Raw genomic sequence first — 27,861 nt, forward strand, 5'->3', positions numbered from 1 at the left:
AAAATCATTTTTGTTTGTGAGGTGGCTGATGGTGGATTTGTTCACAAGTTTCATTTAAAATTAAATAAATGTTCCTAAAGCCAAGGATGGTTGAAAGTCGACTTGCTATCAAGCTCGTGAATGTGAAAATGACAAAATCTACAAGAACATAAAGAATTGACTTTGAAGTATAACAAGTGGTGTTGGAAATTTTGCCAGACTGCATACCAGTGAGACGAGGTGGCCGAGTTGTTAAGGCGATGGACTGCTAATCCATTGTGCTCTGCATGCATAGGTTCAAATCCCATCCTTGTCGTCACAATGCTCTTTAGGTAGAAGAGGAATTTTTACAAATACTGATTCATAAACCAGCAAGTGAAGCTGACACAAAAATGGCCAAAATAAACAAGTCAAATCAAGAAGTCTACTTTAAGATGGAAAACATGAGCAAGTGTCTTGATATTTGAACATGCATTGTCAATACTAATATCTTGAATTTGTTTGGCAAATGCTTTATTTCCCCATGATGGTGGATTAACTCACAAGTGTAGGTTAAAATAATTTATGTTTAGATAATTAAAGTCTATGACATTTCTTGGGCTTTATTAAACTGATATGGGGTGCAGTTAAATTTTTTTACAGCAGAGCCCTTAATATAGGTTAAACCTTATTCCTGCATAATTTTCTTGTTTACATTACAGTGACAGCAAACTCTAAATGGTGATGTTTGTAATATTTGCAGAGATTTGAAATTACTGTAACTCATGTAACATAGTCTGTCACTTCCTTAAAGACAAGCATAGAACACATTTAGTGAAAATTAATACATTACTTTTACAGAGAAGGTCATGTTATTGGCCAGAAGTATTAAAAATCATTTTTGTTTGTGAGGTGGATGATGGTGGATTTGTTCACAAGTATCGGTTAAAATTAAATAAATGTTCCTAAAGCCAAGGATGGTTGAAAGTCGACTTACTATCTAGCTCGTGATTGTGAAAATGACACAATCTACAAGAACATAAAGAATTGACTTTGAAGTATAACTAGTGGTGTTGGAATGTTTGCCAGATTGCATACCAGTGAGACGAGGTGGCCGAGTGGTTAAGGCGATGGACTGCTAATCCATTGTGCTCTGCACGCATGGGTTCAAATCCCATCCTCGTCGTCACAATGCTTTTTAGGTAGAAGAGGCATTTTTACAAATACTGCTACTGACACAAAAATGGCCAAAATAAACAAGTCAAATCAAGAAGTCTACTTTAAGATGGTAAACATGAGCAAGTGTCTTGATATTTGAACATGCAATGTCAATACTACTATCTAGTATTTATTTTGCAAATGCTTTATCCCCCATGATGGTGGATTAGCTCACAAGTATAGGTTAAAATGATTTATGTTTAGATAATTTAAAGTCTATGACATTTCTTGGGCTTTGTTAAACTGATATGGGATGCAGTTAAAACATTTTTACAGCAGAGCCCTTAATATAGGTTAAACCTTATTCCTGCATAATTTTCTTGTTTACATTACAGTGACAGCAAACTCTAAATGGTGATGTTTGTAATATTTGCAGAGATTTGAAATTACTGTAACTCATGTAACATAGTCTGTCACTTCATTAAAGACAAGCATAGAACACATTTAGTAAAAAATTAATACATTACTTTTACAGAGAAGGTCATGTTATTGGCCAGAAGTATTAAAAATCATTTTTGTTTGTGAAGTGGATGATGGTGGATTTGTTCACAAGTATCGGTTAAAATTAAATAAATGTTCCTAAAGCCAAGGATGGTTGAAAGTCGACTTACTATCAAGCTGGCGATTGTGAAAATGACACAATCTACAAGAACATACAGAATTGACTTTGAAGTATAAGTAGTGGTGTTGGAAAGTTTGCCAGAGTGCATACCAGTGAGACGAGGTGGCCGAGTGGTTAAGGCGATGGACTGCTAATCCATTGTGCTCATCCTCGTCGTCACAATGCTTTTTAGGTAGAAGAGGCATTTTTACAAATACTGCTACTGACACACAAATGGCCAAAATAAACAAGTCAAATCAAGAAGTCTACTTTAAGATGGTAAACATGAGCAAGTGTCTTGATATTTGAACATGCAATGTCAATACTACTATCTAGAATTTATTTTGCAAATGCTTTATTCCCCATGATGGTGGATTAGCTCACAAGTATAGGTTAAAATGATTTATGTTTAGATAATTAAAGTCTATGACATTTCTTGGGCTTTGTTAAACTGATATGGGATGCAGTTAAAAAATTTTTACAGCAGAGCCCTTAATATAGGTTAAACCTTATTCCTGCATAATTTTCTTGTTTACATTACACTGACCGCAAACTTTAAATGGTGATGTTTGTAATATTTGCTGAGATTTGAAATTACTGTAACTCATGTAACATAGTCTGTCACCTCATTAAAGACAAGCATAGAACACATTTAGTGAAAATTAATACATTACTTTTACAGAGAAGGTCATGTTATTGGCCAGAAGTATTAAAAAATCATTTTTGTTTGTGAGGTGGGTGATGGTGGATTTGTTCACAAGTTTCGGTTAAAATTAAATAAATGTTCCTAAAGCCAAGGATGGTTGAAAGTCGACTTGCTATCAAGCTCGTGATTGTGAAAATGACACAATCTACAAGAACATAAAGAATTGACTTTGAAGTATAACAAGTGGTGTTGGAAATTTTGCCCGACTGCATACCAGTGAGACGAGGTGGCCGAGTGGTTAAGCCGATGGACTGCTAATCCATTGTGCTCTGCACGCATGGGTTCAAATCCCATCCTTGTCGTCACAATGCTCTTTAGGTAGAAGAGGCATTTTTACAAATACTGCTTCATAAACCAGCAAGTGAAGCTGACACAAAAATGGCCAAAATAAACAAGTCAAATCAAGAAGTCTACTTTAAGATGGTAAACATGAGCAAGTGTCTTGATATTTGAACATGCATTGTCAATACTACTATCTTAAATTTGTTTTGCAAATGCTTTATTTCCCCATGATGGTGGATTAACTCACAAGTATAGGTTAAAATAATTTATGTTTAGATAATAAAAAGTCTATGACATTTCTTGGGCTTTATTAAACTGATATGGGGTGCAGTTAACATTTTTTACAGCAGAGCCCTTAATATAGGTTAAACCTTATTCCTGCATAATTTTCTTGTTTACATTACAGTGACAGCAAACTCTAAATGGTGATGTTTGTAATATTTGCAGAGATTTGAAATTACTGTAACTCATGTAACATAGTCTGTCACTTCCGTAAAGACAAGCATAGAACACATTTAGTGAAAATTAATACATTACTTTTACAGAGAAGGTCATGTTATTGGCCAGAAGTATTAAAAAATCATTTTTGTTTGTGAGGTGGGTGATGGTGGATTTGTTCACAAGTTTCGGTTAAAATTAAATAAATGTTCCTAAAGCCAAGGATGGTTGAAAGTCGACTTGCTATCAAGCTCGTGATTGTGAAAATGACACAATCTACAAGAACATAAAGAATTGACTTTGAAGTATAACTAGTGGTGTTGGAATGTTTGCCATATTGCATACCAGTGAGACGAGGTGGCCGAGTGGTTAAGGCGATGGACTGCTAATCCATTGTGCTCTGCACGCATGGGTTCAAATCCCATCCTTGTCGTCACAATGCTTTTTAGGTAGAAGAGGCATTTTTACAAATACTGCTACTGACACACAAATGGCCAAAATAAACAAGTCAAATCAAGAAGTCTACTTTAAGATGGTAAACATGAGCAAGTGTCTTGATATTTGAACATGCAATGTCAATACTACTATCTAGAATTTATTTTCTAAATGCTTTATCCCCCATGATGGTGGATTAGCTCACAAGTATAGGTTTAAATGATTTATGTTTAGATAATTTAAAGTCTATGACATTTCTTGGGCTTTGTTAAACTGATATGGGATGCAGTTAAAACATTTTTACAGCAGAGCCCTTAATATAGGTTAAACCTTATTCCTGCATAATTTTCTTGTTTACATTACAGTGACAGCAAACTCTAAATGGTGATGTTTGTAATATTTGCAGAGATTTGAAATTACTGTAACTCATGTAACATAGTCTGTCACTTCATTAAAGACAAGCATAGAACACATTTAGTGAAAATTAATACATTACTTTTACAGAGAAGGTCATGTTATTGGCCAGAAGTATTAAAAATCATTTTTGTTTGTGAGGTGGGTGATGGTGGATTTGTTCACAAGTTTTGGTTAAAATTAAATAAATGTTCCTAAAGCCAAGGATGGTTGAAAGTCGACTTGCTATCAAGCTCGTGATTGTGAAAATGACACAATCTACAAGAACATAAAGAATTGACTTTGAAGTATTACAAGTGGTGTTGGAAAGTTTGCTAGATTGCATACCAGTGAGACGAGGTGGCCGAGTGCTTAAGGCGATGGACTGCTAATCCATTGTGCTCAGCACGCATGGGTTCGAATCCCATCCTTGTCGTCACAATACTTTTTAGGTAGAAGAGGCATTTTTACAAATACTGCTACTGACACACAAATGGCCAAAATAAACAAGTCAAATCAAGAAGTCTACTTTAAGATGGTAAACATGAGCAAGTGTCTTGATATTTGAACATGCAATGTCAATAATACTATCTAGAATTTATTTTGCAAATGCTTTATTCCCCATGATGGTGGATTAGCTCACAAGTATAGGTTAAAATGATTTATGTTTAGATAATTAAAGTCTATGACATTTCTTGGGCTTTGTTAAACTGATATGGGATGCAGTTAAAAATTTTTACAGCAGAGCCCTTAATATAGGTTAAACCTTATTCCTGCATAATTTTCTTGTTTACATTACAGTGACAGCAAACTTTAAATGGTGATGTTTGTAATATTTGCAGAGATTTGAAATTGCTGTAACTCATGTAACATAGTCTGTCACTTCATTAAAGACAAGCATAGAACACATTTAGTGAAAATTAATACATTACTTTTACAGAGAAGGTCATGTTATTGGCCAGAAGTATTAAAAATCATTTTTGTTTGTGAGGTGGGTGATGGTGGATTTGTTCACAAGTTTTGGTTAAAATTAAATAAATGTTCCTAAAGCCAAGGATGGTTGAAAGTCGACTTGCTATCAAGCTCGTGATTGTGAAAATGACACAATCTACAAGAACATAAAGAATTGACTTTGAAGTATTACAAGTGGTGTTGGAAAGTTTGCGAGATTGCATATCAGTGAGACGAGGTGGCTGAGTGGTTAAGGCGATGGGCTGCTAATCCATTGTGCTCAGCACGCATGGGTTCGAATCCCATCCTTGTCGTCACAATACTTTTTAGGTAGAAGAGGCATTTTTACAAATACTGCTACTGACACACAAATGGCCAAAATAAACAAGTCAAATCAAGAAGTCTACTTTAAGATGGTAAACATGAGCAAGTGTCTTGATATTTGAACATGCAATGTCAATACTACTATCTAGAATTTATTTTGCAAATGCTTTATTCCCCATGATGGTGGATTAGCTCACAAGTATAGGTTAAAATGGTTTATGTTTAGATAATTAAAGTCTATGGCATTTCTTGGGCTTTGTTAAACTGATATGGGATGCAGTTAAAAAATTTTTACAGCAGAGCCCTTAATATAGGTTAAACCTTATTCCTGCATAATTTTCTTGTTTACATTACACTGACAGCAAACTCTAAATGGTGATGTTTGTAATATTTGCTGAGATTTGAAATTACTGTAACTCATGTAACATAGTCTGTCACCTCATTAAAGACAAGCATAGAACACTTTTAGTGAAAATTAATACATTACTTTTACAGAGAAGGTCATGTTATTGGCCAGAAGTATTAAAAATCATTTTTGTTTGTGAGGTGGGTGATGGTGGATTTGTTCACAAGTTTCGGTTAAAATTAAATAAATGTTCCTAAAGCCAAGGATGGTTGAAAGTCGACTTGCTATCAAGCTCGTGATTGTGAAAATGACACAATCTACAAGAACATAAAGAATTGACTTTGAAGTATAACAAGTGGTGTTGGAAATTTTGCCAGCCTGCATACCAGTGAGACGAGGTGGCCGAGTGGTTAAGGCGATAGACTGCTAATCCATTGTGCTCTGCACGCATGGGTTCAAATCCCATCCTTGTTGTCACAATGCTCTTTAGGTAGAAGAGGCATTTTTACAAATACTGCTTCATAAACCAGCAAGTGAAGTTGACACAAAAATGGCCAAAATAAACAAGTCAAATCAAGAAGTCTACTTTAAGATGGTAAACATGAGCAAGTGTCTTGATATATGAACATGCATTGTCAATACTACTATCTTGAATTTGTTTGGCAAATGCTTTATTTCCCCATGATGGTGGATTAGCTCACAAGTATAGGTTAAAATGATTTATGTTTAGATAATTAAAGTCTATGACATTTCTTGGGCTTTATTAAACTGATATGGGGTGCAGTTAAAAATTTTTACAGCAGAGCCCTTAATATAGGTTAAACCTTATTCCTGCATAATTTTCTTGTTTACATTACAGTGACAGCAAACTCTAAATGGTGATGTTTGTAATATTTGCAGAGATTTGAAATTACTGTAACTCATGTAACATAGTCTGTCACTTCCTTAAAGACAAGCATAGAACACATTTAGTGAAAATTAATACATTACTTTTACAGAGAAGGTCATGTTATTGGCCAGAAGTATTAAAAATCATTTTTGTTTGTGAGGTGGGTGATGGTGGATTTGTTCACAAGTTTCGGTTAAAATTAAATAAATGTTCCTAAAGCCAAGGATGGTTGAAAGTCGACTCGCTATCAAGCTCGTGATTGTGAAAATGACACAATCTACAAGAACATAAAGAATTGACTTTGAAGTATAACTAGTGGTGTTGGAATGTTTGCCATATTGCATACCAGCGAGACTAGGTGGCCGAGTGGTTTAGGCGATGGACTGCTAATCCATTGTGCTCTGCACGCATGGGTTCAAATCCCATCCTCGTCGTCACAATGCTCTTTCGGTAGAAGAGGCATGTTTACAAATACTGCATCATAAACCAGCAAGTGAAGCTGACACAAAAATGGCCAAAATAAACAAGTCAAATCAAGAAGTCTACTTTAAGATGGTAAACATGAGCAAGTGTCTTGATATTTGTACATGCAATGTCAATACTACTATCTAGAATTTATTTTGCAAATGCTTTATCCCCCATGATGGTGGATTAGCTCACAAGTATAGGTTAAAATGATTTATGTTTAGATAATTTAAAGTCTATGACATTTCTTGGGCTTTGTTAAACTGATATGGGATGCAGTTAAAACATTTTTACAGCAGAGCCCTTAATATAGGTTAAACCTTATTCCTGCATAATTTTCTTGTTTACATTACAGTGACAGCAAACTCTAAATGGTGATGTTTGTAATATTTGCAGAGATTTGAAATTACTGTAACTCATGTAACATAGTCTGTCACTTCCTTAAAGACAAGCATAGAACACATTTAGTGAAAATTAATACATTACTTTTACAGAGAAGGTCATGTTATTGGCCAGAAGTATTAAAAATCATTTTTGTTTGTGAGGTGGCTGATGGTGGATTTGTTCACAAGTTTCATTTAAAATTAAATAAATGTTCCTAAAGCCAAGGATGGTTGAAAGTCGACTTGCTATCAAGCTCGTGATTGTGAAAATGACAAAATCTACAAGAACATAAAGAATTGACTTTGAAGTATAACAAGTGGTGTTGGAAAGTTTGCCAGAGTGCATACCAGTGAGACGAGGTGGCCGAGTGGTTAAGGCGATGGGCTGCTAATCCATTGTGCTCTGCACGCATGGGTTCAAATCCCATCTTCGTCGTCACAATGATCTTTCGGTAGAAGAGGCATGTTTACAAATACTGCATCATAAACCAGCAAGTGAAGCTGACACAAAAATGGCCAAAATAAACAAGTCAAATCAAGAAGTCTACTTTAAGATGGTAAACATGAGCAAGTGTCTTGATATTTGAACATGCATTGTCAATACTACTATCTTGAATTTGTTTGGCAAATGCTTTATTTCCCCATGATGGTGGATTAACTCACAAGTATAGGTTAAAATAATTTATGTTAGATAATTAAAGTCTATGACATTTCTTGGACTTTATTAAACTGATATGGGGTGCAGTTAAAAATTTTTACAGCAGAGCCCTTAATATAGGTTAAACCTTATTCCTGCATAATTTTCTTGTTTACATTACAGTGACAGCAAACTCTAAATGGTGATGTTTGTAATATTTGCAGAGATTTGAAATTACTGTAACTCATGTAACATAGTCTGTCACTTCATTAAAGACAAGCATAGAACACATTTAGTGAAAATTAATACATTACTTTTACAGAGAAGGTCATGTTATTGGCCAGAAGTATTAAAAATCATTTTTGTTTGTGAAGTGGATGATGGTGGATTTGTTCACAAGTATCGGTTAAAATTAAATAAATGTTCCTAAAGCCAAGGATGGTTGAAAGTCGACTTACTATCAAGCTGGTGATTGTGAAAATGACACAATCTACAAGAACATAAAGAATTGACTTTGAAGTATAACAAGTGGTGTTGGAAATTTTGCCAGACTGCATGCCAGTGAGACGAGGTGGCCGAGTGGTTAAGGCGATGGACTGCTAATCCATTGTTCTCTGGACGCATGGGTTCAAATCCCATCCTTGTCGTCACAATGCTCTTTAGGTAGAAGAGGCATTTTTACAAATACTGCTTCATAAACCAGCAAGTGAAGCTGACACAAAAATGGCCAAAATAAACAAGTCAAATCAAGAAGTCTACTTTAAGATGGTAAACATGAGCAAGTGTCTTGATATTTGAACATGCATTGTCAATACTACTATCTTAAATTTGTTTGGCAAATGCTTTATTTCCCCATGATGGTGTATTAACTCACAAGTATAGGTTAAAATAATTTATGTTTAGATAATAAAAAGTCTATGACATTTCTTGGGCTTTATTAAACTGATATGGGGTGCAGTTAACATTTTTTACAGCAGAGCCCTTAATATAGGTTAAACCTTATTCCTGCATAATTTTCTTGTTTACATTACAGTGACAGCAAACTCTAAATGGTGATGTTTGTAATATTTGCAGAGATTTGAAATTACTGTAACTCATGTAACATAGTCTGTCACTTCCTTAAAGAAAAGCATAGAACACATTTAGTGAAAATTAATACATTACTTTTACAGAGAAGGTCATGTTATTGGCCAGAAGTATTAAAAAATCATTTTTGTTTGTGAGGTGGGTGATGGTGGATTTGTTCACAAGTATCTGTTAAAATTAAATAAATGTTCCTAAAGCAAAAGATGGTTGAAAGTCGACTTACTATCAAGCTGGCGATTGTGAAAATGACACAATCTACAAGAACATAAAGAATTGACTTTGAAGTATAAGTAGTGGTGTTGGAAAGTTTGCCAGAGTGCATACCAGTGAGACGAGGTGGACGAGTGGTTAAGGCGATGGACTGCTAATCCATTGTGCTCATCCTCGTCGTCACAATGCTTTTAAGGTAGAAGAGGCATTTTTACAAATACTGCTACTGACACACAAATGGCCAAAATAAACAAGTCAAATCAAGAAGTCTACTTTAAGATGGTAAACATGAGCAAGTGTCTTGATATTTGAACATGCAATGTCAATACTACTATCTAGAATTTATTTTCTAAATGCTTTATCCCCCATGATGGTGGATTAGCTCACAAGTATAGGTTAAAATGATTTATGTTTAGATAATTTAAAGTCTATGACATTTCTTGGGCTTTGTTAAACTGATATGGGATGCAGCTAAAACATTTTTACAGCAGAGCCCTTAATATAGGTTAAACCTTTTTCCTGCATAATTTTCTTGTTTACATTACAGTGACAGCAAACTCTAAATGGTGATGTTTGTAATATTTGCAGAGATTTGAAATTACTGTAACTCATGTAACATAGTCTGTCACTTCATTAAAGACAAGCATAGAACACATTTAGTAAAAAATTAATACATTACTTTTACAGAGAAGGTCATGTTATTGGCCAGAAGTATTAAAAATCATTTTTGTTTGTGAAGTGGATGATGGTGGATTTGTTCACAAGTATCGGTTAAAATTAAATAAATGTTCCTAAAGCCAAGGATGGTTGAAAATCGACTTACTATCAAGCTGGCGATTGTGAAAATGACACAATCTACAAGAACATAAAGAATTGACTTTGAAGTAGAGATGAGCGGGTTCGGTTTCTCTGAATCCGAACCCGCCAGAACTTCATGTTTTTTTTCACGGGTCCGAGCGACTCGGATCTTCCCGCCTTGCTCGGTTAACCCGAGCGCGCCCGAACGTCATCATGACGCTGTCGGATTCTCGCGAGGCTCGGATTCTATCGCGAGACTCGGATTCTATATAAGGAGCCGCGCGTCGCCGCCATTTTCACACGTGCATTGAGATTGATAGGGAGAGGACGTGGCTGGCGTCCTCTCCGTTTAGAATAGATTAGAGAGACACTTGATTTACTAATTTTGGGGAGCATTAGGAGTACTCAGTACAGTGCAGAGTTTTGCTGATAGTGACCACCAGTTTTATTTATAATCCGTTCTCTGCCTGAAAAAAGCGATACACAGCACACAGTAACTCAGTCACATACCATATCTGTGTGCACTGCTCAGGCTCAGGCCAGTGTGCTGCATCATCTATTATCTATATATAATATTATATATATCTGTCTGACTGCTCAGCTCACACAGCTTATAATTGTGGGGGAGACTGGGGAGCACTACTGCAGTGCCAGTTATAGGTTATAGCAGGAGCCAGGAGTACATAATATATTATATAGTGAGTGACCACCAGACACACAGTGCAGTTTATTTAATATATCCGTTCTCTGCCTGAAAAAAGCGATACACACAGTGACTCAGTCAGTCACATACCATATCTGTGTGCACTGCTCAGGCTCAGGCCAGTGTGCTGCATCATCTATATAATATATATTATATATCTGTCTGACTGCTCAGCTCACACAGCTTATAATTGTGGGGGAGACTGGGGAGCACTACTGCAGTGCCAGTTATAGGTTATAGCAGGAGCCAGGAGTACATAATATTATATTAAAACAGTGCACACTTTTGCTGCAGGAGTGCCACTGCCAGTGTGACTAGTGACCAGTGACCTGACCACCAGTATATATAATATTAGTAGTATACTATCTCTTTATCAACCAGTCTATATTAGCAGCAGACACAGTACAGTGCGGTAGTTCACGGCTGTGGCTACCTCTGTGTCGGCACTCGGCAGCCCGTCCATAATTGTATATACCACCTAACCGTGGTTTTTTTTTCTTTCTTTATACATACATACTAGTTACGAGTATACTATCTCTTTATCAACCAGTCTATATATTAGCAGCAGACACAGTACAGTGCGGTAGTTCACGGCTGTGGCTACCTCTGTGTCGGCACTCGGCAGCCCGTCCATAATTGTATATACCACCTAACCGTGGTTTTTTTTTCTTTCTTTATACATACATACTAGTTACGAGTATACTATCTCTTTATCAACCAGTCTATATATTAGCAGCAGACACAGTACAGTGCGGTAGTTCACGGCTGTGGCTACCTCTGTGTCGGCACTCGGCAGCCCGTCCATAATTGTATATACCACCTAACCGTGGTTTTTTTTTCTTTCTTTATACATACATACTAGTTACGAGTATACTATCTCTTTATCAACCAGTCTATATATTAGCAGCAGACACAGTACAGTGCGGTAGTTCACGGCTGTGGCTACCTCTGTGTCGGCACTCGGCAGCCCGTCCATAATTGTATATACCACCTAACCGTGTTTTTTTTTTCTTTCTTTATACATACATACTAGTTACGAGTATACTATCTCTTTATCAACCAGTCTATATATTAGCAGCAGACACAGTACAGTGCGGTAGTTCACGGCTGTGGCTACCTCTGTGTCGGCACTCAGCAGCCCGTCCATAATTGTATATACCACCTAACCGTGGTTTTTTTTTCTTTCTTTATACATACATACTAGTTACGAGTATACTATCTCTTTATCAACCAGTCTATATATTAGCAGCAGACACAGTACAGTGCGGTAGTTCACGGCTGTGGCTACCTCTGTGTCGGCACTCGGCAGCCCGTCCATAATTGTATACTAGTATCCAATCCATCCATCTCCATTGTTTACCTGAGGTGCCTTTTAGTTGTGCCTATTAAAATATGGAGAACAAAAATGTTGAGGTTCCAAAATTAGGGAAAGATCAAGATCCACTTCCACCTCGTGCTGAAGCTGCTGCCACTAGTCATGGCCGAGACGATGAAATGTCAGCAACGTCGTCTGCCAAGGCCGATGCCCAATGGCATAGTACAGAGCATGTCAAAACCAAAACACCAAATATCAGTAAAAAAAGGACTCCAAAACCTAAAATAAAATTGTCGGAGGAGAAGCGTAAACTTGCCAATATGCCATTTACCACACGGAGTGGCAAGGAACGGCTGAGGCCCTGGCCTATGTTCATGGCTAGTGGTTCAGCTTCACATGAGGATGGAAGCACTCAGCCTCTCGCTAGAAAACTGAAAAGACTCAAGCTGGCAAAAGCACCGCAAAGAACTGTGCGTTCTTTGAAATCCCAAATCCACAAGGAGAGTCCAATTGTGTCGGTTGCGATGCCTGACCTTCCCAACACTGGACGTGAATAGCATGCGCCTTCCACCATTTGCACGCCCCCTGCAAGTGCTGGAAGGAGCACCCACAGTCCAGTTCCTGATAGTCAGATTGAAGATGTCAGTGTTGAAGTACACCAGGATGAGGAGGATATGGGTGTTGCTGGCGCTGGGGAGGAAATTGACCAGGAGGATTCTGATGGTGAGGTGGTTTGTTTAAGTCAGGCACCCGGGGAGACACCTGTTGTCCGTGGGAGGAATATGGCCGTTGACATGCCAGGTGAAAATACCAAAAAAATCAGCTCTTCGGTGTGGAGGTATTTCACCAGAAATGCGGACAACAGGTGTCAAGCCGTGTGTTCCCTTTGTCAAGCTGTAATAAGTAGGGGTAAGGACGTTAACCACCTCGGAACATCCTCCCTTATACGTCACCTGCAGCGCATTCATAATAAGTCAGTGACAAGTTCAAAAACTTTGGGTGACAGCGGAAGCAGTCCACTGACCAGTAAATCCCTTCCTCTTGTAACCAAGCTCACGCAAACCACCCCACCAACTCCCTCAGTGTCAATTTCCTCCTTCCCCAGGAATGCCAATAGTCCTGCAGGCCATGTCACTGGCAATTCTGACGAGTCCTCTCCTGCCTGGGATTCCTCCGATGCATCCTTGCGTGTAACGCCTACTGCTGCTGGCGCTGCTGTTGTTGCCGCTGGGAGTCGATGGTCATCCCAGAGGGGAAGTCGTAAGCCCACTTGTACTACTTCCAGTAAGCAATTGACTGTTCAACAGTCCTTTGCGAGGAAGATGAAATATCACAGCAGTCATCCTACTGCAAAGCGGATAACTGAGTCCTTGACAACTATGTTGGTGTTAGACGTGCGTCCGGTATCCGCCGTTAGTTCACAGGGAACTAGACAATTTATTGAGGCAGTGTGCCCCCGTTACCAAATACCATCTAGGTTCCACTTCTCTAGGCAGGCGATACCGAGAATGTACACGGACGTCAGAAAAAGACTCACCAGTGTCCTAAAAAATGCAGTTGTACCCAATGTCCACTTAACCACGGACATGTGGACAAGTGGAGCAGGGCAGGGTCAGGACTATATGACTGTGACAGCCCACTGGGTAGATGTATGGACTCCCGCCGCAAGAACAGCAGCGGCGGCACCAGTAGCAGCATCTCGCAAACGCCAACTCTTTCCTAGGCAGGCTACGCTTTGTATCACCGCTTTCCAGAATACGCACACAGCTGAAAACCTCTTACGGCAACTGAGGAAGATCATCGCGGAATGGCTTACCCCAATTGGACTCTCCTGTGGATTTGTGGCATCGGACAACGCCAGCAATATTGTGTGTGCATTAAATATGGGCAAATTCCAGCACGTCCCATGTTTTGCACATACCTTGAATTTGGTGGTGCAGAATTTTTTAAAAAACGACAGGGGCGTGCAAGAGATGCTGTCGGTGGCCAGAAGAATTGCGGGACACTTTCGGCGTACAGGCACCACGTACAGAAGACTGGAGCACCACCAAAAACTACTGAACCTGCCCTGCCATCATCTGAAGCAAGAAGTGGTAACGAGGTGGAATTCAACCCTCTATATGCTTCAGAGGTTGGAGGAGCAGCAAAAGGCCATTCAAGCCTATACAATTGAGCACGATATAGTAGGTGGAATGCACCTGTCTCAAGTGCAGTGGAGAATGATTTCAACGTTGTGCAAGGTTCTGATGCCCTTTGAACTTGCCACACGTGAAGTCAGTTCAGACACTGCCAGCCTGAGTCAGGTCATTCCCCTCATCAGGCTTTTGCAGAAGAAGCTGGAGGCATTGAAGAAGGAGCTAAAAGGGAGCGATTCCGCTAGGCATGTGGGACTTGTGGATGCAGCCCTTAATTCGCTTAACAAGGATTCACGGGTGGTCAATCTGTTGAAATCAGAGGACTACATTTTGGCCACCGTGCTCGATCCTAGATTTAGAGCCTACCTTGGATCTCTCTTTCCGGCAGACACAGGTCTGCTGGGGTTGAAAGACCTGCTGGTGACAAAATTGTCAAGTCAAGCGGAACGCGACCTGTCAACATCTCCTCCTTCACATTCTCCCGCAACTGGGGGTGCGAGGAAAAGGCTCAGAATTCTGAGCCCACCCGCTGGCGGTGATGCAGGGCAGTCTGGAGCGACTGCTGATGCTGACATCTGGTCCGGACTGAAGGACCTGACAACGATTACGGACATGTCGTCTACTGTCACTGCATATGATTCTCTCAACATTGATAGAATGGTGGAGGATTATATGAGTGACCGCATCCAAGTAGGCACGTCACACAGTCCGTACTTATACTGGCAGGAAAAAGAGGCAATTTGGAGGCCCTTGCACAAACTGGCTTTATTCTACCTAAGTTGCCCTCCCACAAGTGTGTACTCTGAAAGAGTGTTTAGTGCCGCCGCTCACCTTGTCAGCAATCGGCGTACGAGGTTACATCCAGAAAATGTGGAGAAGATGATGTTCATTAAAATGAATTATAATCAATTCCTCCGCGGAGACATTGACCAGCAGCAATTGCCTCCACAAAGTACACAGGGAGCTGAGATGGTGGATTCCAGTGGGGACGAATTGATAATCTGTGAGGAGGGGGATGTACACGGTGATATATCGGAGGGTGAAGATGAGGTGGACATCTTGCCTCTGTAGAGCCAGTTTGTGCAAGGAGAGATTAATTGCTTCTTTTTTGGGGGGGGTCCAAACCAACCCGTCATATCAGTCACAGTCGTGTGGCAGACCCTGTCACTGAAATGATGGGTTGGTTAAAGTGTGCATGTCCTGTTTTGTTTATACAACATAAGGGTGGGTGGGAGGGCCCAAGGACAATTCCATCTTGCACCTCTTTTTTCTTTTCTTTTTCTTTGCATCATGTGCTGATTGGGGAGGGTTTTTTGGAAGGGACATCCTGCGTGACACTGCAGTGCCACTCCTAGATGGGCCCGGTGTTTGTGTCGGCCACTAGGGTCGCTAATCTTACTCACACAGTCAGCTACCTCATTGCGCCTCTTTTTTTCTTTGCGTCATGTGCTGTTTGGGGAGGGTTTTTTGGAAGGGACATCCTGCGTGACACTGCAGTGCCACTCCTAGATGGGCCCGGTGTTTGTGTCGGCCACTAGGGTCGCTAATCTTACTCACACAGCTACCTCATTGCGCCTCTTTTTTTCTTTGCGTCATGTGCTGTTTGGGGAGGGTTTTTTGGAAGGGACATCCTGCGTGACACTGCAGTGCCACTCCTAGATGGGCCCGGTGTTTGTGTCGGCCACTAGGGTCGCTAATCTTACTCACACAGCTACCTCATTGCGCCTCTTTTTTTCTTTGCGTCATGTGCTGTTTGGGGAGGGTTTTTTGGAAGGGACATCCTGCGTGACACTGCAGTGCCACTCCTAGATGGGCCCGGTGTTTGTGTCGGCCACTAGGGTCGCTTATCTTACTCACACAGCGACCTCGGTGCAAATTTTAGGACTAAAAATAATATTGTGAGGTGTGAGGTATTCAGAATAGACTGAAAATGAGTGTAAATTATGGTTTTTGAGGTTAATAATACTTTGGGATCAAAATGACCCCCAAATTCTATGATTTAAGCTGTTTTTTAGTGTTTTTTGAAAAAAACACCCGAATCCAAAACACACCCGAATCCGACAAAAAAAATTCGGTGAGGTTTTGCCAAAACGCGTTCGAACCCAAAACACGGCCGCGGAACCGAACCCAAAACCAAAACACAAAACCCGAAAAATTTCAGGCGCTCATCTCTAATTTTCACACGTGCATTGAGATTGATAGGGAGAGGACGTGGCTGGCGTCCTCTCCGTTTAGAATAGATTAGAGAGACACTTGATTTACTAATTTTGGGGAGCATTAGGAGTACTCAGTACAGTGCAGAGTTTTGCTGATAGTGACCACCAGTTTTATTTATAATCCGTTCTCTGCCTGAAAAAAGCGATACACAGCACACAGTGACTCAGTCACATACCATATCTGTGTGCACTGCTCAGGCTCAGGCCAGTGTGCTGCATCATCTATTATCTATATATAATATTATATATATCTGTCTGACTGCTCAGCTCACACAGCTTATAATTGTGGGGGAGACTGGGGAGCACTACTGCAGTGCCAGTTATAGGTTATAGCAGGAGCCAGGAGTACATAATATATTATATAGTGAGTGACCACCAGACACACAGTGCAGTTTATTTAATATATCCGTTCTCTGCCTGAAAAAAGCGATACACACAGTGACTCAGTCAGTCACATACCATATCTGTGTGCACTGCTCAGGCTCAGGCCAGTGTGCTGCATCATCTATATAATATATATTATATATCTGTCTGACTGCTCAGCTCACACAGCTTATAATTGTGGGGGAGACTGGGGAGCACTACTGCAGTGCCAGTTATAGGTTATAGCAGGAGCCAGGAGTACATAATATTATATTAAAACAGTGCACACTTTTGCTGCAGGAGTGCCACTGCCAGTGTGACTAGTGACCAGTGACCTGACCACCAGTATATATAATATTAGTAGTATACTATCTCTTTATCAACCAGTCTATATTAGCAGCAGACACAGTACAGTGCGGTAGTTCACGGCTGTGGCTACCTCTGTGTCGGCACTCGGCAGCCCGTCCATAATTGTATATACCACCTAACCGTGGTTTTTTTTTCTTTCTTTATACATACATACTAGTTACGAGTATACTATCTCTTTATCAACCAGTCTATATATTAGCAGCAGACACAGTACAGTGCGGTAGTTCACGGCTGTGGCTACCTCTGTGTCGGCACTCGGCAGCCCGTCCATAATTGTATATACCACCTAACCGTGGTTTTTTTTTCTTTCTTTATACATACATACTAGTTACGAGTATACTATCTCTTTATCAACCAGTCTATATATTAGCAGCAGACACAGTACAGTGCGGTAGTTCACGGCTGTGGCTACCTCTGTGTCGGCACTCGGCAGCCCGTCCATAATTGTATATACCACCTAACCGTGGTTTTTTTTTCTTTCTTTATACATACATACTAGTTACGAGTATACTATCTCTTTATCAACCAGTCTATATATTAGCAGCAGACACAGTACAGTGCGGTAGTTCACGGCTGTGGCTACCTCTGTGTCGGCACTCGGCAGCCCGTCCATAATTGTATATACCACCCAACCGTGGTTTTTTTTTTCTTTCTTTATACATACATACTAGTTACGAGTATACTATCTCTTTATCAACCAGTCTATATATTAGCAGCAGACACAGTACAGTGCGGTAGTTCACGGCTGTGGCTACCTCTGTGTCGGCACTCGGCAGCCCATCCATAATTGTATATACCACCTAACCGTGGTTTTTTTTTCTTTCTTTATACATACATACTAGTTACGAGTATACTATCTCTTTATCAACCAGTCTATATATTAGCAGCAGACACAGTACAGTGCGGTAGTTCACGGCTGTGGCTACCTCTGTGTCGGCACTCGGCAGCCCGTCCATAATTGTATACTAGTATCCAATCCATCCATCTCCATTGTTTACCTGAGGTGCCTTTTAGTTGTGCCTATTAAAATATGGAGAACAAAAATGTTGAGGTTCCAAAATTAGGGAAAGATCAAGATCCACTTCCACCTCGTGCTGAAGCTGCTGCCACTAGTCATGGCCGAGACGATGAAATGCCAGCAACGTCGTCTGCCAAGGCCGATGCCCAATGGCATAGTACAGAGCATGTCAAAACCAAAACACCAAATATCAGTAAAAAAAGGACTCCAAAACCTAAAATAAAATTGTCGGAGGAGAAGCGTAAACTTGCCAATATGCCATTTACCACACGGAGTGGCAAGGAACGGCTGAGGCCCTGGCCTATGTTCATGGCTAGTGGTTCAGCTTCACATGAGGATGGAAGCACTCAGCCTCTCGCTAGAAAACTGAAAAGACTCAAGCTGGCAAAAGCACCGCAAAGAACTGTGCGTTCTTTGAAATCCCAAATCCACAAGGAGAGTCCAATTGTGTCGGTTGCGATGCCTGACCTTCCCAACACTGGACGTGAAGAGCATGCGCCTTCCACCATTTGCACGCCCCCTGCAAGTGCTGGAAGGAGCACCCACAGTCCAGTTCCTGATAGTCAGATTGAAGATGTCAGTGTTGAAGTACACCAGGATGAGGAGGATATGGGTGTTGCTGGCGCTGGGGAGGAAATTGACCAGGAGGATTCTGATGGTGAGGTGGTTTGTTTAAGTCAGGCACCCGGGGAGACACCTGTTGTCCGTGGGAGGAATATGGCCGTTGACATGCCAGGTGAAAATACCAAAAAAATCAGCTCTTCGGTGTGGAGGTATTTCACCAGAAATGCGGACAACAGGTGTCAAGCCGTGTGTTCCCTTTGTCAAGCTGTAATAAGTAGGGGTAAGGACGTTAACCACCTCGGAACATCCTCCCTTATACGTCACCTGCAGCGCATTCATAATAAGTCAGTGACAAGTTCAAAAACTTTGGGTGACAGCGGAAGCAGTCCACTGACCAGTAAATCCCTTCCTCTTGTAACCAAGCTCACGCAAACCACCCCACCAACTCCCTCAGTGTCAATTTCCTCCTTCCCCAGGAATGCCAATAGTCCTGCAGGCCATGTCACTGGCAATTCTGACGAGTCCTCTCCTGCCTGGGATTCCTCCGATGCATCCTTGCGTGTAACGCCTACTGCTGCTGGCGCTGCTGTTGTTGCTGCTGGGAGTCGATGGTCATCCCAGAGGGGAAGTCGTAAGCCCACTTGTACTACTTCCAGTAAGCAATTGACTGTTCAACAGTCCTTTGCGAGGAAGATGAAATATCACAGCAGTCATCCTACTGCAAAGCGGATAACTGAGTCCTTGACAACTATGTTGGTGTTAGACGTGCGTCCGGTATCCGCCGTTAGTTCACAGGGAACTAGACAATTTATTGAGGCAGTGTGCCCCCGTTACCAAATACCATCTAGGTTCCACTTCTCTAGGCAGGCGATACCGAGAATGTACACGGACGTCAGAAAAAGACTCACCAGTGTCCTAAAAAATGCAGTTGTACCCAATGTCCACTTAACCACGGACATGTGGACAAGTGGAGCAGGGCAGGGTCAGGACTATATGACTGTGACAGCCCACTGGGTAGATGTATGGACTCCCGCCGCAAGAACAGCAGCGGCGGCACCAGTAGCAGCATCTCGCAAACGCCAACTCTTTCCTAGGCAGGCTACGCTTTGTATCACCGCTTTCCAGAATACGCACACAGCTGAAAACCTCTTACGGCAACTGAGGAAGATCATCGCGGAATGGCTTACCCCAATTGGACTCTCCTGTGGATTTGTGGCATCGGACAACGCCAGCAATATTGTGTGTGCATTAAATATGGGCAAATTCCAGCACGTCCCATGTTTTGCACATACCTTGAATTTGGTGGTGCAGAATTTTTTAAAAAACGACAGGGGCGTGCAAGAGATGCTGTCGGTGGCCAGAAGAATTGCGGGACACTTTCGGCGTACAGGCACCACGTACAGAAGACTGGAGCACCACCAAAAACTACTGAACCTGCCCTGCCATCATCTGAAGCAAGAAGTGGTAACGAGGTGGAATTCAACCCTCTATATGCTTCAGAGGTTGGAGGAGCAGCAAAAGGCCATTCAAGCCTATACAATTGAGCACGATATAGTAGGTGGAATGCACCTGTCTCAAGTGCAGTGGAGAATGATTTCAACGTTGTGCAAGGTTCTGATGCCCTTTGAACTTGCCACACGTGAAGTCAGTTCAGACACTGCCAGCCTGAGTCAGGTCATTCCCCTCATCAGGCTTTTGCAGAAGAAGCTGGAGGCATTGAAGAAGGAGCTAAAAGGGAGCGATTCCGCTAGGCATGTGGGACTTGTGGATGCAGCCCTTAATTCGCTTAACAAGGATTCACGGGTGGTCAATCTGTTGAAATCAGAGGACTACATTTTGGCCACCGTGCTCGATCCTAGATTTAGAGCCTACCTTGGATCTCTCTTTCCGGCAGACACAGGTCTGCTGGGGTTGAAAGACCTGCTGGTGACAAAATTGTCAAGTCAAGCGGAACGCGACCTGTCAACATCTCCTCCTTCACATTCTCCCGCAACTGGGGGTGCGAGGAAAAGGCTCAGAATTCTGAGCCCACCCGCTGGCGGTGATGCAGGGCAGTCTGGAGCGACTGCTGATGCTGACATCTGGTCCGGACTGAAGGACCTGACAACGATTACGGACATGTCGTCTACTGTCACTGCATATGATTCTCTCAACATTGATAGAATGGTGGAGGATTATATGAGTGACCGCATCCAAGTAGGCACGTCACACAGTCCGTACTTATACTGGCAGGAAAAAGAGGCAATTTGGAGGCCCTTGCACAAACTGGCTTTATTCTACCTAAGTTGCCCTCCCACAAGTGTGTACTCTGAAAGAGTGTTTAGTGCCGCCGCTCACCTTGTCAGCAATCGGCGTACGAGGTTACATCCAGAAAATGTGGAGAAGATGATGTTCATTAAAATGAATTATAATCAATTCCTCCGCGGAGACATTGACCAGCAGCAATTGCCTCCACAAAGTACACAGGGAGCTGAGATGGTGGATTCCAGTGGGGACGAATTGATAATCTGTGAGGAGGGGGATGTACACGGTGATATATCGGAGGGTGAAGATGAGGTGGACATCTTGCCTCTGTAGAGCCAGTTTGTGCAAGGAGAGATTAATTGCTTCTTTTTTGGGGGGGGTCCAAACCAACCCGTCATATCAGTCACAGTCGTGTGGCAGACCCTGTCACTGAAATGATGGGTTGGTTAAAGTGTGCATGTCCTGTTTTGTTTATACAACATAAGGGTGGGTGGGAGGGCCCAAGGACAATTCCATCTTGCACCTCTTTTTTCTTTTCTTTTTCTTTGCATCATGTGCTGATTGGGGAGGGTTTTTTGGAAGGGACATCCTGCGTGACACTGCAGTGCCACTCCTAGATGGGCCCGGTGTTTGTGTCGGCCACTAGGGTCGCTAATCTTACTCACACAGTCAGCTACCTCATTGCGCCTCTTTTTTTCTTTGCGTCATGTGCTGTTTGGGGAGGGTTTTTTGGAAGGGACATCCTGCGTGACACTGCAGTGCCACTCCTAGATGGGCCCGGTGTTTGTGTCGGCCACTAGGGTCGCTAATCTTACTCACACAGCTACCTCATTGCGCCTCTTTTTTTCTTTGCGTCATGTGCTGTTTGGGGAGGGTTTTTTGGAAGGGACATCCTGCGTGACACTGCAGTGCCACTCCTAGATGGGCCCGGTGTTTGTGTCGGCCACTAGGGTCGCTAATCTTACTCACACAGCTACCTCATTGCGCCTCTTTTTTTCTTTGCGTCATGTGCTGTTTGGGGAGGGTTTTTTGGAAGGGACATCCTGCGTGACACTGCAGTGCCACTCCTAGATGGGCCCGGTGTTTGTGTCGGCCACTAGGGTCGCTTATCTTACTCACACAGCGACCTCGGTGCAAATTTTAGGACTAAAAATAATATTGTGAGGTGTGAGGTATTCAGAATAGACTGAAAATGAGTGTAAATTATGGTTTTTGAGGTTAATAATACTTTGGGATCAAAATGACCCCCAAATTCTATGATTTAAGCTGTTTTTTAGTGTTTTTGAAAAAAACACCCGAATCCAAAACACACCCGAATCCGACAAAAAAAATTCGGTGAGGTTTTGCCAAAACGCGTTCGAACCCAAAACACGGCCGCGGAACCGAACCCAAAACCAAAACACAAAACCCGAAAAATTTCAGGCGCTCATCTCTACTTTGAAGTATAAGTAGTGGTGTTGCAAAGTTTGCCAGAGTGCATACCAGTGAGACGAGGTGGCCGAGTGGTTAAGGCGATGGACTGCTAATCCATTGTGCTCATCCTCGTCGTCACAATGCTTTTTAGGTAGAAGAGGCATTTTTACAAATACTGCTACTGACACACAAATGGCCAAAATAAACAAGTCAAATCAAGAAGTCTACTTTAAGATGGTAAACATGAGCAAGTGTCTTGATATTTGAACATGCAATGTCAATACTACTATTTAGAATTTATTTTGCAAATGCTTTATTCCCCATGATGGTGGATTAGCTCACAAGTATAGGTTAAAATGATTTATGTTTAGATAATTAAAGTCTATGACATTTCTTGGGCTTTGTTAAACTGATATGGGATGCAGTTAAAAAATTTTTACAGCAGAGCCCTATATATAGGTTAAACCTTATTCCTGCATAATTTTCTTGTTTACATTACACTGACAGCAAACTCTAAATGGTGATGTTTGTAATTTTTGCTGAGATTTGAAATTACTGTAACTCATGTAACATAGTCTGTCACCTCATTAAAGACAAGCATAGAACACATTTAGTGAAAATTAATACATTACTTTTACAGAGAAGGTCATGTTATTGGCCAGAAGTATTAAAAAATCATTTTTGTTTGTGAGGTGGGTGATGGTGGATTTGTTCACAAGTTTCGGTTAAAATTAAATAAATGTTCCTAAAGCCAAGGATGGTTGAAAGTCGACTAGCTATCAAGCTCGTGATTGTGAAAATGACACAATCTACAAGAACATAAAGAATTGACTTTGAAGTATAACAAGTGGTGTTGGAAATTTTGCCAGACTGCATACCAGTGAGACGAGGTGGCCGAGTGGTTAAGCCGATGGACTGCTAATCCATTGTGCTCTGCACGCATGGGTTCAAATCCCATCCTTGTCGTCACAATGCTCTTTAGGTAGAAGAGGCATTTTTACAAATACTGCTTCATAAACCAGCAAGTGAAGCTGACACAAAAATGGCCAAAATAAACAAGTCAAATCAAGAAGTCTACTTTAAGATGGTAAACATGAGCAAGTGTCTTGATATTTGAACATGCATTGTCAATACTACTATCTTAAATTTGTTTGGCAAATGCTTTATTTCCCCATGATGGTGGATTAACTCACAAGTATAGGTTAAAATAATTTATGTTTAGATAATAAAAAGTCTATGACATTTCTTGGGCTTTATTAAACTGATATGGGGTGCAGTTAACATTTTTTACAGCAGAGCCCTTAATATAGGTTAAACCTTATTCCTGCATAATTTTCTTGTTTACATTACAGTGACAGCAAACTCTAAATGGTGATGTTTGTAATATTTGCAGAGATTTGAAATTACTGTAACTCATGTAACATAGTCTGTCACTTCCTTAAAGACAAGCATAGAACACATTTAGTGAAAATTAATACATTACTTTTACAGAGAAGGTCATGTTATTGGCCAGAAGTATTAAAAAATCATTTTTGTTTGTGAGGTGGGTGATGGTGGATTTGTTCACAAGTTTCGGTTAAAATTAAATAAATGTTCCTAAAGCCAAGGATGGTTGAAAGTCGACTTGCTATCAAGCTCGTGATTGTGAAAATGACACAATCTACAAGAACATAAAGAATTGACTTTGAAGTATAACTAGTGGTGTTGGAATGTTTGCCATATTGCATACCAGTGAGACGAGGTGGCCGAGTGGTTAAGGCGATGGACTGCTAATCCATTGTGCTCTGCGCGCATGGGTTCAAATCCCATCCTCGTCGTCACAATGCTTTTTAGGTAGAAGAGGCATTTTTACAAATACTGCTACTGACACACAAATGGCCAAAATAAACAAGTCAAATCAAGAAGTCTACTTTAAGATGGTAAACATGAGCAAGTGTCTTGATATTTGAACATGCAATGTCAATACTACTATCTAGAATTTATTTTCTAAATGCTTTATTCCCCATGATGGTGGATTAGCTCACTAGTATAGGTTAAAATGATTTATGTTTAGATAATTTAAAGTCTATGACATTTCTTGGGCTTTGTTAAACTGATATGGGATGCAGTTAAAACATTTTTACAGCAGAGCCCTTAATATAGGTTAAACCTTATTCCTGCATAATTTTCTTGTTTACATTACAGTGACAGCAAACTCTAAATGGTGATGTTTGTAATATTTGCAGAGATTTGAAATTACTGTAACTCATGTAACATAGTCTGTCACTTCATTAAAGACAAGCATAGAACACATTTAGTGAAAATTAATACATTACTTTTACAGAGAAGGTCATGTTATTGGCCAGAAGTATTAAAAATCATTTTTGTTTGTGAAGTGGATGATGGTGGATTTGTTCACAAGTATCTGTTAAAATTAAATAAATGTTCCTAAAGCCAAGGATGGTTGAAAGTCGACTTACTATCAAGCTGGCGATTGTGAAAATGACACAATCTACAAGAACATAAAGAATTGACTTTGAAGTATAAGTAGTGGTGTTGGAAAGTTTGCCAGAGTGCATACCAGTGAGACGAGGTGGCCGAGTGGTTAAGGCGATGGACTGCTAATCCATTGTGCTCATCCTCGTCGTCACAATGCTTTTTAGGTAGAAGAGGCATTTTTACAAATACTGCTACTGACACACAAATGGCCAAAATAAACAAGTCAAATCAAGAAGTCTACTTTAAGATGGTAAACATGAGCAAGTGTCTTGATATTTGAACATGCAATGTCAATACTACTATCTAGAATTTATTTTGCAAATGCTTTATTCCCCATGATGGTGGATTAGCTCACAAGTATAGGTTAAAATGATTTATGTTTAGATAATTAAAGTCTATGACATTTCTTGGGCTTTGTTAAACTGATATGGGATGCAGTTAAAAAAAATTTACAGCAGAGCCCTATATATAGGTTAAACCTTATTCCTGCATAATTTTCTTGTTTACATTACACTGACAGCAAACTCTAAATGGTGATGTTTGTAATATTTGCTGAGATTTGAAATTACTGTAACTCATGTAACATAGTCTGTCACCTCATTAAAGACAAGCATAGAACACATTTAGTGAAAATTAATACATTACTTTTACAGAGAAGGTCATGTTATTGGCCAGAAGTATTAAAAAATCATTTTTGTTTGTGAGGTGGGTGATGGTGGATTTGTTCACAAGTTTCGGTTAAAATTAAATAAATGTTCCTAAAGCCAAGGATGGTTGAAAGTCGACTAGCTATCAAGCTCGTGATTGTGAAAATGACACAATCTACAAGAACATAAAGAATTGACTTTGAAGTATAACAAGTGGTGTTGGAAATTTTGCCAGACTGCATACCAGTGAGACGAGGTGGCCGAGTGGTTAAGCCGATGGACTGCTAATCCATTGTGCTCTGCACGCATGGGTTCAAATCCCATCCTTGTCGTCACAATGCTCTTTAGGTAGAAGAGGCATTTTTACAAATACTGCTTCATAAACCAGCAAGTGAAGCTGACACAAAAATGGCCAAAATAAACAAGTCAAATCAAGAAGTCTACTTTAAGATGGTAAACATGAGCAAGTGTCTTGATATTTGAACATGCATTGTCAATACTACCATCTTAAATTTGTTTGGCAAATGCTTTATTTCCCCATGATGGTGGATTAACTCACAAGTATAGGTTAAAATAATTTATGTTTAGATAATAAAAAGTCTATGACATTTCTTGGGCTTTATTAAACTGATATGGGGTGCAGTTAACATTTTTTACAGCAGAGCCCTTAATATAGGTTAAACCTTATTCCTGCATAATTTTCTTGTTTACATTACAGTGACAGCAAACTCTAAATGGTGATGTTTGTAATATTTGCAGAGATTTGAAATTACTGTAACTCATGTAACATAGTCTGTCACTTCCTTAAAGACAAGCATAGAACACATTTAGTGAAAATTAATACATTACTTTTACAGAGAAGGTCATGTTATTGGCCAGAAGTATTAAAAAATCATTTTTGTTTGTGAGGTGGGTGATGGTGGATTTGTTCACAAGTTTCGGTTAAAATTAAATAAATGTTCCTAAAGCCAAGGATGGTTGAAAGTCGACTTGCTATCAAGCTCGTGATTGTGAAAATGACACAATCTACAAGAACATAAAGAATTGACTTTGAAGTATAACTAGTGGTGTTGGAATGTTTGCCATACTGCATACCAGTGAGACGAGGTGGCCGAGTGGTTAAGGCGATGGACTGCTAATCCATTGTGCTCTGCACGCATGGGTTCAAATCCCATCCTCGTCGTCACAATGCTTTTTAGGTAGAAGAGGCATTTTTACAAATACTGCTACTGACACACAAATGGCCAAAATAAACAAGTCAAATCAAGAAGTCTACTTTAAGATGGTAAACATGAGCAAGTGTCTTGATATTTGAACATGCAATGTCAATACTACTATCTAGAATTTATTTTCTAAATGCTTTATTCCCCATGATGGTGGATTAGCTCACTAGTATAGGTTAAAATGATTTATGTTTAGGTAATTTAAAGTCTATGACATTTCTTGGGCTTTGTTAAACTGATATGGGATGCAGTTAAAACATTTTTACAGCAGAGCCCTTAATATAGGTTAAACCTTATTCCTGCATAATTTTCTTGTTTACATTACAGTGACAGCAAACTCTAAATGGTGATGTTTGTAATATTTGCAGAGATTTGAAATTACTGTAACTCATGTAACATAGTCTGTCACTTCATTAAAGACAAGCATAGAACACATTTAGTGAAAATTAATACATTACTTTTACAGAGAAGGTCATGTTATTGGCCAGAAGTATTAAAAATCATTTTTGTTTGTGAAGTGGATGATGGTGGATTTGTTCACAAGTATCTGTTAAAATTAAATAAATGTTCCTAAAGCCAAGGATGGTTGAAAGTCGACTTACTATCAAGCTGGCGATTGTGAAAATGACACAATCTACAAGAACATAAAGAATTGACTTTGAAGTATAAGTAGTGGTGTTGGAAAGTTTGCCAGAGTGCATACCAGTGAGACGAGGTGGCCGAGTGGTTAAGGCGATGGACTGCTAATCCATTGTGCTCATCCTCGTCGTCACAATGCTTTTTAGGTAGAAGAGGCATTTTTACAAATACTGCTACTGACACACAAATGGCCAAAATAAACAAGTCAAATCAAGAAGTCTACTTTAAGATAGTAAACATGAGCAAGTGTCTTGATATTTGAACATGCAATGTCAATAATACTATCTAGAATTTATTTTGCAAATGCTTTATTCCCCATGATGGTGGATTAGCTCACAAGTATAGGTTAAAATGATTTATGTTTAGATAATTAAAGTCTATGACATTTCTTGGGCTTTGTTAAACTGATATGGG

The 27,861-nt window shown here is 40.2% G+C and overlaps 14 non-coding genes across 14 annotated transcripts; all 14 read left to right on the plus strand.

Annotated features, from left to right (window-relative positions):
- The first annotated feature begins 213 nt into the window (after positions 1-213).
- On the plus strand, positions 214-295 carry TRNAS-GCU (transfer RNA serine (anticodon GCU)). Its single transcript has one exon. It is a non-coding gene; the product is annotated as a tRNA-Ser (tRNA).
- A 767-nt stretch (positions 296-1,062) lies between these two features.
- Positions 1,063-1,144, plus strand: TRNAS-GCU (transfer RNA serine (anticodon GCU)). The gene has a single exon. It is a non-coding gene; the product is annotated as a tRNA-Ser (tRNA).
- A 1,559-nt stretch (positions 1,145-2,703) lies between these two features.
- TRNAS-GCU (transfer RNA serine (anticodon GCU)) lies at positions 2,704-2,785 on the plus strand. Its single transcript has one exon. It is a non-coding gene; the product is annotated as a tRNA-Ser (tRNA).
- A 769-nt stretch (positions 2,786-3,554) lies between these two features.
- TRNAS-GCU (transfer RNA serine (anticodon GCU)) lies at positions 3,555-3,636 on the plus strand. The gene has a single exon. It is a non-coding gene; the product is annotated as a tRNA-Ser (tRNA).
- Positions 3,637-4,385: 749 nt separating this feature from the next.
- TRNAS-GCU (transfer RNA serine (anticodon GCU)) lies at positions 4,386-4,467 on the plus strand. The gene has a single exon. It is a non-coding gene; the product is annotated as a tRNA-Ser (tRNA).
- A 747-nt stretch (positions 4,468-5,214) lies between these two features.
- TRNAS-GCU (transfer RNA serine (anticodon GCU)) lies at positions 5,215-5,296 on the plus strand. The gene has a single exon. It is a non-coding gene; the product is annotated as a tRNA-Ser (tRNA).
- Positions 5,297-6,044: 748 nt separating this feature from the next.
- Positions 6,045-6,126, plus strand: TRNAS-GCU (transfer RNA serine (anticodon GCU)). Its single transcript has one exon. It is a non-coding gene; the product is annotated as a tRNA-Ser (tRNA).
- Positions 6,127-6,893: 767 nt separating this feature from the next.
- On the plus strand, positions 6,894-6,975 carry TRNAS-GCU (transfer RNA serine (anticodon GCU)). The gene has a single exon. It is a non-coding gene; the product is annotated as a tRNA-Ser (tRNA).
- Positions 6,976-7,743: 768 nt separating this feature from the next.
- TRNAS-GCU (transfer RNA serine (anticodon GCU)) lies at positions 7,744-7,825 on the plus strand. The gene has a single exon. It is a non-coding gene; the product is annotated as a tRNA-Ser (tRNA).
- Positions 7,826-8,591: 766 nt separating this feature from the next.
- TRNAS-GCU (transfer RNA serine (anticodon GCU)) lies at positions 8,592-8,673 on the plus strand. Its single transcript has one exon. It is a non-coding gene; the product is annotated as a tRNA-Ser (tRNA).
- Positions 8,674-23,344: 14,671 nt separating this feature from the next.
- On the plus strand, positions 23,345-23,426 carry TRNAS-GCU (transfer RNA serine (anticodon GCU)). Its single transcript has one exon. It is a non-coding gene; the product is annotated as a tRNA-Ser (tRNA).
- A 769-nt stretch (positions 23,427-24,195) lies between these two features.
- Positions 24,196-24,277, plus strand: TRNAS-GCU (transfer RNA serine (anticodon GCU)). The gene has a single exon. It is a non-coding gene; the product is annotated as a tRNA-Ser (tRNA).
- Positions 24,278-25,835: 1,558 nt separating this feature from the next.
- On the plus strand, positions 25,836-25,917 carry TRNAS-GCU (transfer RNA serine (anticodon GCU)). Its single transcript has one exon. It is a non-coding gene; the product is annotated as a tRNA-Ser (tRNA).
- Positions 25,918-26,686: 769 nt separating this feature from the next.
- Positions 26,687-26,768, plus strand: TRNAS-GCU (transfer RNA serine (anticodon GCU)). Its single transcript has one exon. It is a non-coding gene; the product is annotated as a tRNA-Ser (tRNA).
- Positions 26,769-27,861: the final 1,093 nt, after the last annotated feature.

This window comes from Pseudophryne corroboree, chromosome 11 (genome assembly GCF_028390025.1).
Source record: "Pseudophryne corroboree isolate aPseCor3 chromosome 11, aPseCor3.hap2, whole genome shotgun sequence".
Taxonomy (NCBI): domain Eukaryota; kingdom Metazoa; phylum Chordata; class Amphibia; order Anura; family Myobatrachidae; genus Pseudophryne; species Pseudophryne corroboree.